This window comes from Tachysurus fulvidraco, chromosome 4 (assembly GCF_022655615.1).
Source record: "Tachysurus fulvidraco isolate hzauxx_2018 chromosome 4, HZAU_PFXX_2.0, whole genome shotgun sequence".
In the NCBI taxonomy this organism is placed as follows: Eukaryota; Metazoa; Chordata; class Actinopteri; order Siluriformes; family Bagridae; genus Tachysurus; species Tachysurus fulvidraco.
In genome coordinates this window covers 12,053,145-12,065,604 of record NC_062521.1, presented here as the reverse complement: position 1 = coordinate 12,065,604, position 12,460 = coordinate 12,053,145, and the positions used below count along the sequence as shown (strand labels likewise).

Below are 12,460 nucleotides of genomic sequence, written 5' to 3'. Positions count from 1 at the left end.
GTAGGAGTGGTGTTTCATCTCAGATTGTAAGAAAGTTGCTACTGCAATTACTGTACATCAACAGAAACACCAGGCACTGCTGGGATTTGAACCCAGGATCACCTGTTTACAAGACAGGCACTTTGACCAACTAAGCCACAGCGCCACAGGTATACACCTCTGTTTCCTCTGTCTGTCCTGATGCTGCTCATATGTCATGTATTGTGGTATAAATATTATTAATATCAAGTGGTAAAATCAATAGGCGGGTTCTCAAAGGCACATGGAGACAGAGAATCGTCACTTTGGCTGGCTCTTCAAGGTACGTGTGTTGGCTTACCTGCTTGTAACTCTTTGGAAGGTTTTCTTCGGAGGCATTTGTTGATTGATTTAGATCGCTTGCTTATTGTTTCGGCAGGAGTGGTCTTTTTGCCAAGGTGGTTCTGTGATATACCCCAAATGGAAAACGGTTTCGAGCCCCGTATGGGACATTTTCCAAGAGTTCTGCAATGACATGACTCTGGCAGTTCACTTCTCAACCCGATGCTGCTCAAATATCATGTATTGTGGTATAAATATTATTAATATCAAGTGGTAAAAGCTGTAGGCGGGTCCTCCAAGGCACACAGAGACAGAGAATCTTCACTTTGGAGAATGCGGGCATCGATCCCGCTACCTCTCGCATGCTAAGCGAGCGCTCTACCATTTGAGCTAATTCCCCATGCTACAAAACATGAAGCCACACAAGGTTTCCATGGGATTGTGGGATTCTGAGGCCGGCATGACTGTGAGGTGGGTGCCTTTAGCCGTTTGGATATAACCGATCTACCTAGGTGTTGACTTACCTGCTTGTAACTCTTTGGAATGTTTTCTTCAGAGGCATCTATTGATTGATTTAGATTGTTTGCTTATTGTTTTAGTAGAAGTTGTCTTTTTACCAGGGTGCTTCTAAAATAAGTGGTTCTCCAAGGCACAAGGCTGGCTCTCCAAGGTACATGTGTTGACTTACCTGCTTGTAACTCTTTGGAAGGTGGTTCTATGATAAACCCCAAATGGAAAAATATAAAGAGGCGATCTTCATGGCTCCTGTCCATTCGAGATCAAGAGCAGCTGCGTACAGGCTGGTGACAACTGTTTGCTTTGTCCAGGTGGTGTAAAACATTGAATGGATTATAGAGATGGAATAAGACCTACTTATTCAGGAAACACTCCAACTAACACGTCTCTCCCTATCTTTTGCAGTTAAAAAAACAAAAAAAAAACAAACCTTTGACACTTTTTCATTGTAACTTTGAACAAATGTTTTAAACTCATGGTATCTTAAGTATGTAACCTAGTGAGCCAGTATTAATGTATTCAATGCTTGAGATTTAAGCACTTATGTACGTCGCTCTAGAAAAGGGCATCTGCCAAATGCTGTAAATGTAAATGTATTTAAACCATCTGTCTAATAAAACTAACTAGACTGTTTTTTGCATAGGGATCATGGCTTTGTTCCCCCACTTCCAAGTTTAGTCTTGTGAAGCTGCAGCTCTTTGATTGCTCAGTTTACTCCACCAGCAAAGCAGGCACTGCTGGGATTTGAACCCAGGATCTCCTGTTTACTAGACAGGCACTTTAACCATCTAAGCCACAGCGCCACCGTTGTAAAGCTCTGTTTCCTATGTCTAAGTGTGTGCAAGCTTAACTGCAGCCATAAGACATATGCAAGTTAGAACATCTGCTTGACCATTTGATGAGTGCACTAAGATCTAAGATCATCATCCTGCAGAGGCATGCATGTTTGTGTCTGAACGCTTCTCCTCCCATCGGCTGCAAACTCGTTTGAATTCTTGAGACTGTATTAAGCACAAACCTAGATCTTATCTCAGAGGTATCTCAGCAAATAAGTCACAAGTTAAACCAAACGACTCTGATGGGATTCGAACCCACAACCTTTGAATAACTCGCACAACAAGCCTAGAAGTCCAATGCGCTATCCATTGCGCCACAGAGCCTGAAGCTGCCATGGGTCTTGGTACGTCTTCTCAGCTTCATCCAAATTCATGGACTGTAAAACACACCACCAATCATTAGACAGCTGTTTTTCTATGGCTAGCAAGTGACATGACTTGAGTGTGCAAGCTTTATTTTTCTCATCACTGCAAGAGAATTTACTCTTCAGTAGTGTGGCTTAGAACCCATCCTGTTGCCATTCCATCTCATATTGTAAGAAAGTGAGTACTGCATTTACACCACCAGCAAAGCAGGCACTGCTGGAATTTGGAAGCAGGATCTCCTGTTTACTAGACAGGCACTTTAACCAACTAAGCCACAGCACCACTGTCATAAAGCTCCAATTCCTCAGTCTAAGTGTGTGCAAGAACATCTGCTTGACCATTTGACAAGTGCACACTCTGTACAGAAAGACTTTTACAGATCTAAGATAATCATCCTGCAGAGGCATGCATGTTTGTGTCTGAACACTTCTCCTCCCATCAGCTGCAAGCTCTTGAGATATTATTACGCACAAACCTAGATCTTATCTCAGAGCAAGTAAGTCACAAGTTAAACCAAACAACTCTGATGGGATTCGACCTTCGAATAGCTCAGACAAAAAGCCTAGAAATCCAATGCCCTATCTATTGCACAACAGAGCCTGAAACTGTATGCAAGCGACATGACTCTAGTGTGCAATCTTTTATTCTCATCACTGCAATGCCCACAACCAGGGAATTTGCTCTGCAGTGTGACTTAGAAGCCATCCTGTTGGAGTGGTGTTTCATCTCAGATTGTAAGAAAGTTGCTACTGCAATTACTGTACATCAACAGAAACACCAGGCACTGCTGGGATTTGAACCCAGGATCACCTGTTTACAAGACAGGCACTTTGACCAACTAAGCCACAGCGCCACAGGTATACACCTCTGTTTCCTCTGTCTGTCCTGATGCTGCTCATATGTCATGTATTGTGGTATAAATATTATTAATATCAAGTGGTAAAATCAATAGGCGGGTTCTCAAAGGCACATGGAGACAGAGAATCGTCACTTTGGCTGGCTCTTCAAGGTACGTGTGTTGACTTACCTGCTTGTAACTCTTTGGAAGGTTTTCTTCGGAGGCATTTGTTGATTGATTTAGATCGCTTGCTTATTGTTTCGGCAGGAGTGGTCTTTTTGCCAAGGTGGTTCTGTGATATACCCCAAATGGAAAACGGTTTCGAGCCCCGTATGGGACATTTTCCAAGAGTTCTGCAATGACATGACTCTGGCAGTTCACTTCTCAACCCGATGCTGCTCAAATATCATGTATTGTGGTATAAATATTATTAATATCAAGTGGTAAAAGCTGTAGGCGGGTCCTCCAAGGCACACAGAGACAGAGAATCTTCACTTTGGAGAATGCGGGCATCGATCCCGCTACCTCTCGCATGCTAAGCGAGCGCTCTACCATTTGAGCTAATTCCCCATGCTACAAAACATGAAGCCACACAAGGTTTCCATGGGATTGTGGGATTCTGAGGCCGGCATGACTGTGAGGTGGGTGCCTTTAGCCGTTTGGATATAACCGATCTACCTAGGTGTTGACTTACCTGCTTGTAACTCTTTGGAATGTTTTCTTCAGAGGCATCTATTGATTGATTTAGATTGTTTGCTTATTGTTTTAGTAGAAGTTGTCTTTTTACCAGGGTGCTTCTAAAATAAGTGGTTCTCCAAGGCACAAGGCTGGCTCTCCAAGGTACATGTGTTGACTTACCTGCTTGTAACTCTTTGGAAGGTGGTTCTATGATAAACCCCAAATGGAAAAATATAAAGAGGCGATCTTCATGGCTCCTGTCCATTCGAGATCAAGAGCAGCTGCGTACAGGCTGGTGACAACTGTTTGCTTTGTCCAGGTGGTGTAAAACATTGAATGGATTATAGAGATGGAATAAGACCTACTTATTCAGGAAACACTCCAACTAACACGTCTCTCCCTATCTTTTGCAGTTAAAAAAACAAAAAAAAAACAAACCTTTGACACTTTTTCATTGTAACTTTGAACAAATGTTTTAAACTCATGGTATCTTAAGTATGTAACCTAGTGAGCCAGTATTAATGTATTCAATGCTTGAGATTTAAGCACTTATGTACGTCGCTCTAGAAAAGGGCATCTGCCAAATGCTGTAAATGTAAATGTATTTAAACCATCTGTCTAATAAAACTAACTAGACTGTTTTTTGCATAGGGATCATGGCTTTGTTCCCCCACTTCCAAGTTTAGTCTTGTGAAGCTGCAGCTCTTTGATTGCTCAGTTTACTCCACCAGCAAAGCAGGCACTGCTGGGATTTGAACCCAGGATCTCCTGTTTACTAGACAGGCACTTTAACCATCTAAGCCACAGCGCCACCGTTGTAAAGCTCTGTTTCCTATGTCTAAGTGTGTGCAAGCTTAACTGCAGCCATAAGACATATGCAAGTTAGAACATCTGCTTGACCATTTGATGAGTGCACTAAGATCTAAGATCATCATCCTGCAGAGGCATGCATGTTTGTGTCTGAACGCTTCTCCTCCCATCGGCTGCAAACTCGTTTGAATTCTTGAGACTGTATTAAGCACAAACCTAGATCTTATCTCAGAGGTATCTCAGCAAATAAGTCACAAGTTAAACCAAACGACTCTGATGGGATTCGAACCCACAACCTTTGAATAACTCGCACAACAAGCCTAGAAGTCCAATGCGCTATCCATTGCGCCACAGAGCCTGAAGCTGCCATGGGTCTTGGTACGTCTTCTCAGCTTCATCCAAATTCATGGACTGTAAAACACACCACCAATCATTAGACAGCTGTTTTTCTATGGCTAGCAAGTGACATGACTTGAGTGTGCAAGCTTTATTTTTCTCATCACTGCAAGAGAATTTACTCTTCAGTAGTGTGGCTTAGAACCCATCCTGTTGCCATTCCATCTCATATTGTAAGAAAGTGAGTACTGCATTTACACCACCAGCAAAGCAGGCACTGCTGGAATTTGGAAGCAGGATCTCCTGTTTACTAGACAGGCACTTTAACCAACTAAGCCACAGCACCACTGTCATAAAGCTCCAATTCCTCAGTCTAAGTGTGTGCAAGAACATCTGCTTGACCATTTGACAAGTGCACACTCTGTACAGAAAGACTTTTACAGATCTAAGATAATCATCCTGCAGAGGCATGCATGTTTGTGTCTGAACACTTCTCCTCCCATCAGCTGCAAGCTCTTGAGATATTATTACGCACAAACCTAGATCTTATCTCAGAGCAAGTAAGTCACAAGTTAAACCAAACAACTCTGATGGGATTCGACCTTCGAATAGCTCAGACAAAAAGCCTAGAAATCCAATGCCCTATCTATTGCACAACAGAGCCTGAAACTGTATGCAAGCGACATGACTCTAGTGTGCAATCTTTTATTCTCATCACTGCAATGCCCACAACCAGGGAATTTGCTCTGCAGTGTGACTTAGAAGCCATCCTGTAGGAGTGGTGTTTCATCTCAGATTGTAAGAAAGTTGCTACTGCAATTACTGTACATCAACAGAAACACCAGGCACTGCTGGGATTTGAACCCAGGATCACCTGTTTACAAGACAGGCACTTTGACCAACTAAGCCACAGCGCCACAGGTATACACCTCTGTTTCCTCTGTCTGTCCTGATGCTGCTCATATGTCATGTATTGTGGTATAAATATTATTAATATCAAGTGGTAAAATCAATAGGCGGGTTCTCAAAGGCACATGGAGACAGAGAATCGTCACTTTGGCTGGCTCTTCAAGGTACGTGTGTTGGCTTACCTGCTTGTAACTCTTTGGAAGGTTTTCTTCGGAGGCATTTGTTGATTGATTTAGATCGCTTGCTTATTGTTTCGGCAGGAGTGGTCTTTTTGCCAAGGTGGTTCTGTGATATACCCCAAATGGAAAACGGTTTCGAGCCCCGTATGGGACATTTTCCAAGAGTTCTGCAATGACATGACTCTGGCAGTTCACTTCTCAACCCGATGCTGCTCAAATATCATGTATTGTGGTATAAATATTATTAATATCAAGTGGTAAAAGCTGTAGGCGGGTCCTCCAAGGCACACAGAGACAGAGAATCTTCACTTTGGAGAATGCGGGCATCGATCCCGCTACCTCTCGCATGCTAAGCGAGCGCTCTACCATTTGAGCTAATTCCCCATGCTACAAAACATGAAGCCACACAAGGTTTCCATGGGATTGTGGGATTCTGAGGCCGGCATGACTGTGAGGTGGGTGCCTTTAGCCGTTTGGATATAACCGATCTACCTAGGTGTTGACTTACCTGCTTGTAACTCTTTGGAATGTTTTCTTCAGAGGCATCTATTGATTGATTTAGATTGTTTGCTTATTGTTTTAGTAGAAGTTGTCTTTTTACCAGGGTGCTTCTAAAATAAGTGGTTCTCCAAGGCACAAGGCTGGCTCTCCAAGGTACATGTGTTGACTTACCTGCTTGTAACTCTTTGGAAGGTGGTTCTATGATAAACCCCAAATGGAAAAATATAAAGAGGCGATCTTCATGGCTCCTGTCCATTCGAGATCAAGAGCAGCTGCGTACAGGCTGGTGACAACTGTTTGCTTTGTCCAGGTGGTGTAAAACATTGAATGGATTATAGAGATGGAATAAGACCTACTTATTCAGGAAACACTCCAACTAACACGTCTCTCCCTATCTTTTGCAGTTAAAAAAACAAAAAAAACAAACCTTTGACACTTTTTCATTGTAACTTTGAACAAATGTTTTAAACTCATGGTATCTTAAGTATGTAACCTAGTGAGCCAGTATTAATGTATTCAATGCTTGAGATTTAAGCACTTATGTACGTCGCTCTAGAAAAGGGCATCTGCCAAATGCTGTAAATGTAAATGTATTTAAACCATCTGTCTAATAAAACTAACTAGACTGTTTTTTGCATAGGGATCATGGCTTTGTTCCCCCACTTCCAAGTTTAGTCTTGTGAAGCTGCAGCTCTTTGATTGCTCAGTTTACTCCACCAGCAAAGCAGGCACTGCTGGGATTTGAACCCAGGATCTCCTGTTTACTAGACAGGCACTTTAACCATCTAAGCCACAGCGCCACCGTTGTAAAGCTCTGTTTCCTATGTCTAAGTGTGTGCAAGCTTAACTGCAGCCATAAGACATATGCAAGTTAGAACATCTGCTTGACCATTTGATGAGTGCACTAAGATCTAAGATCATCATCCTGCAGAGGCATGCATGTTTGTGTCTGAACGCTTCTCCTCCCATCGGCTGCAAACTCGTTTGAATTCTTGAGACTGTATTAAGCACAAACCTAGATCTTATCTCAGAGGTATCTCAGCAAATAAGTCACAAGTTAAACCAAACGACTCTGATGGGATTCGAACCCACAACCTTTGAATAACTCGCACAACAAGCCTAGAAGTCCAATGCGCTATCCATTGCGCCACAGAGCCTGAAGCTGCCATGGGTCTTGGTACGTCTTCTCAGCTTCATCCAAATTCATGGACTGTAAAACACACCACCAATCATTAGACAGCTGTTTTTCTATGGCTAGCAAGTGACATGACTTGAGTGTGCAAGCTTTATTTTTCTCATCACTGCAAGAGAATTTACTCTTCAGTAGTGTGGCTTAGAACCCATCCTGTTGCCATTCCATCTCATATTGTAAGAAAGTGAGTACTGCATTTACACCACCAGCAAAGCAGGCACTGCTGGAATTTGGAAGCAGGATCTCCTGTTTACTAGACAGGCACTTTAACCAACTAAGCCACAGCACCACTGTCATAAAGCTCCAATTCCTCAGTCTAAGTGTGTGCAAGAACATCTGCTTGACCATTTGACAAGTGCACACTCTGTACAGAAAGACTTTTACAGATCTAAGATAATCATCCTGCAGAGGCATGCATGTTTGTGTCTGAACACTTCTCCTCCCATCAGCTGCAAGCTCTTGAGATATTATTACGCACAAACCTAGATCTTATCTCAGAGCAAGTAAGTCACAAGTTAAACCAAACAACTCTGATGGGATTCGACCTTCGAATAGCTCAGACAAAAAGCCTAGAAATCCAATGCCCTATCTATTGCACAACAGAGCCTGAAACTGTATGCAAGCGACATGACTCTAGTGTGCAATCTTTTATTCTCATCACTGCAATGCCCACAACCAGGGAATTTGCTCTGCAGTGTGACTTAGAAGCCATCCTGTAGGAGTGGTGTTTCATCTCAGATTGTAAGAAAGTTGCTACTGCAATTACTGTACATCAACAGAAACACCAGGCACTGCTGGGATTTGAACCCAGGATCACCTGTTTACAAGACAGGCACTTTGACCAACTAAGCCACAGCGCCACAGGTATACACCTCTGTTTCCTCTGTCTGTCCTGATGCTGCTCATATGTCATGTATTGTGGTATAAATATTATTAATATCAAGTGGTAAAATCAATAGGCGGGTTCTCAAAGGCACATGGAGACAGAGAATCGTCACTTTGGCTGGCTCTTCAAGGTACGTGTGTTGACTTACCTGCTTGTAACTCTTTGGAAGGTTTTCTTCGGAGGCATTTGTTGATTGATTTAGATCGCTTGCTTATTGTTTCGGCAGGAGTGGTCTTTTTGCCAAGGTGGTTCTGTGATATACCCCAAATGGAAAACGGTTTCGAGCCCCGTATGGGACATTTTCCAAGAGTTCTGCAATGACATGACTCTGGCAGTTCACTTCTCAACCCGATGCTGCTCAAATATCATGTATTGTGGTATAAATATTATTAATATCAAGTGGTAAAAGCTGTAGGCGGGTCCTCCAAGGCACACAGAGACAGAGAATCTTCACTTTGGAGAATGCGGGCATCGATCCCGCTACCTCTCGCATGCTAAGCGAGCGCTCTACCATTTGAGCTAATTCCCCATGCTACAAAACATGAAGCCACACAAGGTTTCCATGGGATTGTGGGATTCTGAGGCCGGCATGACTGTGAGGTGGGTGCCTTTAGCCGTTTGGATATAACCGATCTACCTAGGTGTTGACTTACCTGCTTGTAACTCTTTGGAATGTTTTCTTCAGAGGCATCTATTGATTGATTTAGATTGTTTGCTTATTGTTTTAGTAGAAGTTGTCTTTTTACCAGGGTGCTTCTAAAATAAGTGGTTCTCCAAGGCACAAGGCTGGCTCTCCAAGGTACATGTGTTGACTTACCTGCTTGTAACTCTTTGGAAGGTGGTTCTATGATAAACCCCAAATGGAAAAATATAAAGAGGCGATCTTCATGGCTCCTGTCCATTCGAGATCAAGAGCAGCTGCGTACAGGCTGGTGACAACTGTTTGCTTTGTCCAGGTGGTGTAAAACATTGAATGGATTATAGAGATGGAATAAGACCTACTTATTCAGGAAACACTCCAACTAACACGTCTCTCCCTATCTTTTGCAGTTAAAAAAACAAAACAAAAACAAACCTTTGACATTTTTTCATTGTAACTTTGAACAAATGTTTTAAACTCATGGTATCTTAAGTATGTAACCTAGTGAGCCAGTATTAATGTATTCAATGCTTGAGATTTAAGCACTTATGTACGTCGCTCTAGAAAAGGGCATCTGCCAAATGCTGTAAATGTAAATGTATTTAAACCATCTGTCTAATAAAACTAACTAGACTGTTTTTTGCATAGGGATCATGGCTTTGTTCCCCCACTTCCAAGTTTAGTCTTGTGAAGCTGCAGCTCTTTGATTGCTCAGTTTACTCCACCAGCAAAGCAGGCACTGCTGGGATTTGAACCCAGGATCTCCTGTTTACTAGACAGGCACTTTAACCATCTAAGCCACAGCGCCACCGTTGTAAAGCTCTGTTTCCTATGTCTAAGTGTGTGCAAGCTTAACTGCAGCCATAAGACATATGCAAGTTAGAACATCTGCTTGACCATTTGATGAGTGCACTAAGATCTAAGATCATCATCCTGCAGAGGCATGCATGTTTGTGTCTGAACGCTTCTCCTCCCATCGGCTGCAAACTCGTTTGAATTCTTGAGACTGTATTAAGCACAAACCTAGATCTTATCTCAGAGGTATCTCAGCAAATAAGTCACAAGTTAAACCAAACGACTCTGATGGGATTCGAACCCACAACCTTTGAATAACTCGCACAACAAGCCTAGAAGTCCAATGCGCTATCCATTGCGCCACAGAGCCTGAAGCTGCCATGGGTCTTGGTACGTCTTCTCAGCTTCATCCAAATTCATGGACTGTAAAACACACCACCAATCATTAGACAGCTGTTTTTCTATGGCTAGCAAGTGACATGACTTGAGTGTGCAAGCTTTATTTTTCTCATCACTGCAAGAGAATTTACTCTTCAGTAGTGTGGCTTAGAACCCATCCTGTTGCCATTCCATCTCATATTGTAAGAAAGTGAGTACTGCATTTACACCACTAGCAAAGCAGGCACTGCTGGAATTTGACGCAGGATCTCCTGTTTACTAGACAGGCACTTTAACCAACTAAGCCACAGCACCACTGTCATAAAGCTCCTAGACCATGCATTAAAATGGCATTCACGAACGTTCAACGAAGAACAAGACAGCGGTGACATCACTGCATGCCTCTATCACTCTACAACATAGGGAAAACTAATCATGTTAGCCAGTCACCATAAAACATTTATATAATAAAACCCACATGAATTAGACCCACCATATAACAGGCGCAGGGACCCGGGAGTCAGTATGGGTGAAGATAATACTCCATAGTTGCAATGCGAAGTATAGTTTCAGTTTAATCATTCAGCTGGTGAAGCTCAGGATACACGAGGAAAAATAACAGTCGTCATCCGCACATACACGGCATTGTATTGACTACAATAAACGCATGAGTTACTACCGAAACGCAAGTACATCAGCATGCCATTACAGTCATTAAAATGCATAACATTACCTGAATATGGTCGCATAAACAGATGTGAGACACACACCACGAACAATAAGGCAAAGCCACGATATCTGTAGCCACGGAGATGACTACAGTTGCCGCGATCGTCCTGCAAAGCTGCAGAAAACCGACATGTATAATCCGTGTTTTAAAGAGATGCATAGCGATTGTTTCACATACCAAAATCACAACAGCCCTCAGTCCATAAACCGGAAGCGAAACGGGATCCCGGGAAGTGACGCTAGTTTAGGTCACACATGCATGCTGTTTATCTAGACATAATCCAACCTCCTCTATCAGCACCAACCAATGAATAACCTAATGCCTAATAATAACTTACCGACCTCCACCTGCCACAGTCCACCCCCAAGGTCTCGCATCGCCGCCCCGACGATCAACTTAATCCCATGGCCTAAAAATAGCTGAGGCTGCAGTAGAAGATGTATGAGCCTCCGACACTACCCTACCACAGTCCGAGGAAGGTGGTGAACATTAGAGTGGCGGCCAGCGGTGGTACGTCGCGGCCGTCAACCCTCATTCTCGTCCCTAACGGACGGAACGCTTACCAGCAAATCTGCCGATGACTCACTAGCTTGTCTTACCCCTAAATCAGGTGCAATGGAGGATGTTGGCACAACTCCTGATGCCGCTAACATACCTGTGGAAGATGGTTCTGCACAAGCTAGTTCAGCAGGATGTGATACTCCCGCTACCTGGTGTCCTCCTGGAATAACCAACAACCATTCTGGTTCAGACTCATCCTCCTGCACACTCACTTGTTCCAATGGAGGGTTAACCTCAGAACTTTGAGGGGTCTGATTACCCTCAAATACCAATGACTCCCTCCGAATACATGCCTTTAATGAGGACCGATGAACATGTTTAACCCTATCTGGCTCACCCAGTGGTGCTACTGAATAGACGGCCCGCCCGCCTTGGGTGCTCTCACTACCCGATGTACAACCGAGCTCCATAAATCCTGAATAAATCTGACAACCTCTCTTAGCATGATCTCAGAGGTACACCAGTTGGCCTTCCTTTAAGGGGACATCATGAGCACCTTGATCATAGGTGGTCAGCAGCCTGCCATAACCGTTCACAAGCCTTATCAAAAGCAACCTGAAGTCGGGCTTGGTGTTCCACCACCCAATCATGTACAGTACCTGGTACAGCCTCCTGGACCCTACCAAGAAGGAAATCCACAGGGAGCCAGGGTTCCTGCCCAAACATCAGGAAATGGGGCGTCTCACCGGTGGACTGGTGAGGAGATGGCTTGAGGACCGTGAAATCAATTGCCAAAATCTCGTTAGGCCTAGACGCCAAAAAATGACCCATTAAGCTCCGGGCAGCGGGCTGTGTGTCCTTGGCCATTTGGCATCACTCACACTCCCTACACCACTGAGCTACCTCTAAAGCCAAACTAGGCCAATAACAGCGCTGCCTGACTAACTCTGTGGTATGCTCGATTCCTTGATGCCCATGATCTTGATGCAGCAAGGTCAGCACCTCCCTACGCAGTGCGCTAGGTAGCAATACCTTCAGGAACTCCTCCCCACCATTAGGACAGAGAACT

At 43.6% G+C, this 12,460-nt stretch overlaps 16 non-coding genes across 16 annotated transcripts; all 16 read right to left on the bottom strand.

Moving 5' to 3' along the window:
- Nucleotides 1-71: 71 nt before the first annotated feature.
- Nucleotides 72-145, bottom strand: trnat-ugu. Its single transcript has one exon. It is a non-coding gene; the product is annotated as a tRNA-Thr (tRNA).
- Nucleotides 146-627: 482 nt separating this feature from the next.
- Nucleotides 628-700, bottom strand: trnaa-agc. Its single transcript has one exon. It is a non-coding gene; the product is annotated as a tRNA-Ala (tRNA).
- Nucleotides 701-1,545: 845 nt separating this feature from the next.
- On the bottom strand, nucleotides 1,546-1,619 carry trnat-agu. Its single transcript has one exon. It is a non-coding gene; the product is annotated as a tRNA-Thr (tRNA).
- A 267-nt stretch (nucleotides 1,620-1,886) lies between these two features.
- trnar-ucu lies at nucleotides 1,887-1,976 on the bottom strand. The gene is given in 2 exon segments: nucleotides 1,887-1,922; nucleotides 1,940-1,976. It is a non-coding gene; the product is annotated as a tRNA-Arg (tRNA).
- Nucleotides 1,977-2,797: 821 nt separating this feature from the next.
- trnat-ugu lies at nucleotides 2,798-2,871 on the bottom strand. The gene has a single exon. It is a non-coding gene; the product is annotated as a tRNA-Thr (tRNA).
- Nucleotides 2,872-3,353: 482 nt separating this feature from the next.
- Nucleotides 3,354-3,426, bottom strand: trnaa-agc. Its single transcript has one exon. It is a non-coding gene; the product is annotated as a tRNA-Ala (tRNA).
- Nucleotides 3,427-4,271: 845 nt separating this feature from the next.
- Nucleotides 4,272-4,345, bottom strand: trnat-agu. The gene has a single exon. It is a non-coding gene; the product is annotated as a tRNA-Thr (tRNA).
- A 267-nt stretch (nucleotides 4,346-4,612) lies between these two features.
- trnar-ucu lies at nucleotides 4,613-4,702 on the bottom strand. Its single transcript is given in 2 exon segments — nucleotides 4,613-4,648; nucleotides 4,666-4,702. It is a non-coding gene; the product is annotated as a tRNA-Arg (tRNA).
- Nucleotides 4,703-5,523: 821 nt separating this feature from the next.
- trnat-ugu lies at nucleotides 5,524-5,597 on the bottom strand. Its single transcript has one exon. It is a non-coding gene; the product is annotated as a tRNA-Thr (tRNA).
- Nucleotides 5,598-6,079: 482 nt separating this feature from the next.
- trnaa-agc lies at nucleotides 6,080-6,152 on the bottom strand. The gene has a single exon. It is a non-coding gene; the product is annotated as a tRNA-Ala (tRNA).
- Nucleotides 6,153-6,995: 843 nt separating this feature from the next.
- Nucleotides 6,996-7,069, bottom strand: trnat-agu. Its single transcript has one exon. It is a non-coding gene; the product is annotated as a tRNA-Thr (tRNA).
- Nucleotides 7,070-7,336: 267 nt separating this feature from the next.
- Nucleotides 7,337-7,426, bottom strand: trnar-ucu. Its single transcript is given in 2 exon segments — nucleotides 7,337-7,372; nucleotides 7,390-7,426. It is a non-coding gene; the product is annotated as a tRNA-Arg (tRNA).
- Nucleotides 7,427-8,247: 821 nt separating this feature from the next.
- On the bottom strand, nucleotides 8,248-8,321 carry trnat-ugu. Its single transcript has one exon. It is a non-coding gene; the product is annotated as a tRNA-Thr (tRNA).
- Nucleotides 8,322-8,803: 482 nt separating this feature from the next.
- On the bottom strand, nucleotides 8,804-8,876 carry trnaa-agc. The gene has a single exon. It is a non-coding gene; the product is annotated as a tRNA-Ala (tRNA).
- Nucleotides 8,877-9,721: 845 nt separating this feature from the next.
- trnat-agu lies at nucleotides 9,722-9,795 on the bottom strand. Its single transcript has one exon. It is a non-coding gene; the product is annotated as a tRNA-Thr (tRNA).
- A 267-nt stretch (nucleotides 9,796-10,062) lies between these two features.
- On the bottom strand, nucleotides 10,063-10,152 carry trnar-ucu. The gene is given in 2 exon segments: nucleotides 10,063-10,098; nucleotides 10,116-10,152. It is a non-coding gene; the product is annotated as a tRNA-Arg (tRNA).
- Between the last annotated feature and the right edge of the window lie 2,308 nt (nucleotides 10,153-12,460).